Genomic DNA, 2,837 nt, shown 5'->3' with positions numbered 1-2,837 from the left:
GTATACATTGGATTGGGTACCACACCGGTACGGATATGTATATGTTGGATCGGGTACCACGTCGGTACGGATATGTATATGTTGGATCAGGTACCATGCCGGTATAGTACATGAACATAGATTGTTCCCGGCAGGTCATGACTATTTGGGAAAAAATAAGTCCCATAGCATGTGTGTACATATTTGTGTTGAGTCTATGGATGTTTACAGTAAGGTTGATACTCTTGAAGGTTATGTGGCTTGTTTGTGAGCACTGTTTGATCTGTTATTATTGTACTGTTAATTCATTGGGTATTTGATTGTGTGATATGTATTTAAAAAAGTGAAACTTTGTACTTACTTATATATTGGTTGACTTGCTTCAATTATACGTGTTTTTGTAGCTTACCAGAATGTCTAGTTATCATTATTTAGTATTATAAAAGAGCATTTGGTTATTAGCCCGAGAGTTTAGTGTGAGTTGTTTATGGGTAATGAAAAAGATAAAGTGAATAAAGAGGAATAGTGATGTATTAGCATTAGATTGTGGTTGATTGTGTGAATTAGTGAGGCTAGAGTATGTTGGTAGTGAATATAATATGAATGGAGTTGGAAGAGTAGTTGGATGATTTAAGTTATATAGCTAAAGTAATAATATTATTACAACCTTAGTTGAATTATATTCCATTCAAGATGTCATAATTTATTTTCGTTAATTCTATTTTATTATTATATGATCTAACACGGTCGGCTGATGATGCCTACCAGTACGTGTGGTTATACTGACCCTACTCTTCTACATTCTTTCTTAGAGTATAGACTGGATGCAGGTTAGTTTGCAGTTACTAGATGGATGACGATATTCAACACTCACTTTTGTACTTTCTTCCCGACAGATGTTAGAGTCTTTATATTATTTATTTTATTGTCAGTCTATGCTGTAGTAGATAGCTCTTGTACATGTCTGACCAAGTCTTGGGATACTGAAGGACATTTGTAAGAAGTTTTTGAAAAAGTTATTTATTACTCCCTCTATTTCAAAAAGAATGACATAATTTCCTTTTTAGTTCGTTTAAAAAAGAATGACCCCTTTCCTTTTTAGCAACTTTTAAATTTTAACTTTCCACTTGGCATGTTTAAAACCACAAGATTGAAGGGCATTTTGGTACATTTGACATATCTTTAATTTAAGACCACAAAATTCAATAGTCTTCTTTATTTTCTTAAACTTCGTGCCAAGTCAAACTAGGTCATTCTTTTTGAAATGGAGGAAGTAGTATTTAATTTACTTTATTATATTTAATCCAATATTTCCTTAAAAACAGAAGTCTTCCGCATATTTTTAGTTGGGTAATAAGGGTTCTCCTAGCTACTTAGAATAGTGTAGGTGCCCGCACGGTCCGGTAGTCTGGGTTGTGAAAACTTTCAATGTCATGACCCAAAAACGAGGGTCATGATGGCACTTGTCGCGGAAATGATAGAAATATTCCAAGATAAGGCTTCTAGAATAAAGTCAAACCGTATAAGTATTCATAACAATGCAAAAAGAACTTATCCAAAATACATTCATGTCCAAAACTAGGTGTCAATAGTGTAAGAACTACTAATACAATCCAAGAATCAAATACATCGGAAAAATAACCATAAAGAAATAATAACTCTCTTTGAATGCTAATAAAGAAATAACTAATATAGAAAGATAGAGGTGAATTTCGAACGCATGAATGTCCAACCGCTACCTTGGAAGCTCCAAAAATTGCCTAAGTCAAGCAAGTTGAGGCGCACTCGATCTAGGACCTCCACCAAAAGGGCGTAATAGGCATGAGTAGGGTCCCTTGTACATAGTAGGTATCATAGGCCGACCAAGCAAAGCAGTAGCATACAAAAATATGCACTAAGGGTACGTCACCTGCAATCAGAAAATGTCACATAACGGTAGCCCACGCCACTTGCACTAACAGTTCTAATATATCTCACATATATTGAAACATCACACCAATATAGAACAAAAGTACGTATTCTATCACATATAAGAAGAACAAGGGGGAACATGCATATACAAGATCATCAAATACAAGTAAAAGAAGATACTATAAAAACATAGATGACAAGTCAATATGCCAATACAACACAAACATAACACAATAAATTAAGTACAATGTATATGATGATGATGATGATGATAATGGTGATGTATGAGGTCGTCGCACAACCTTCGAGATCATCGCACAATCCCCGTATACACCTACGGAGCTAAAGTTTTCCTACGTAGGTCCCATGGGGGGTTCATCAACGCGTATGAAATTCACATATCTCATATCTTCTTTCTGTCACATCCTCAAAAAGGGTTTTATAAGGTGTTATAATATCTCCTCCTCGGTACATCCCTCGGGGAGAGGGGGTTTAAAAAGGTGTTGCCAGTGTTTCTCAGACGTTGCCACAGTAGTATCAATGTTTCATGAATGAGTATGACATGAGGATGTAATGGTCACAACCAATCACAATGTGTATTTTCACAACCAACCACAATGATATATTTTCACAACCATGTGAGCCAATATCTACTCATTATTTTAGTTTCATCTACGAATTTCCACATGTCTCATATGCCAAATAAAGTATGAATATAATCATAATAAACCAATGGTACCATATTAAGCATCTTAACAACACAATACAATTATTCACATGTATTCAAAAGGCTATTAATATCACATAGGACCCCACACAATCACACATATCACATTATAACTCATTTTCGATAGTTACATCACATATAGGCCCCCACACGGGCACAACACACAAATAATCATTTTTCATGATTAGTTCCCACCCTTACATGCATTTGTATCATCATT

The sequence above is a fragment of the Capsicum annuum genome, unplaced genomic scaffold (assembly GCF_002878395.1).
Source record: "Capsicum annuum cultivar UCD-10X-F1 unplaced genomic scaffold, UCD10Xv1.1 ctg3258, whole genome shotgun sequence".
Classification (NCBI taxonomy): domain Eukaryota; kingdom Viridiplantae; phylum Streptophyta; class Magnoliopsida; order Solanales; family Solanaceae; genus Capsicum; species Capsicum annuum.
The sequence above is the reverse complement of the archived record's forward strand: the minus strand, read 5'-3'. Positions refer to the sequence as shown.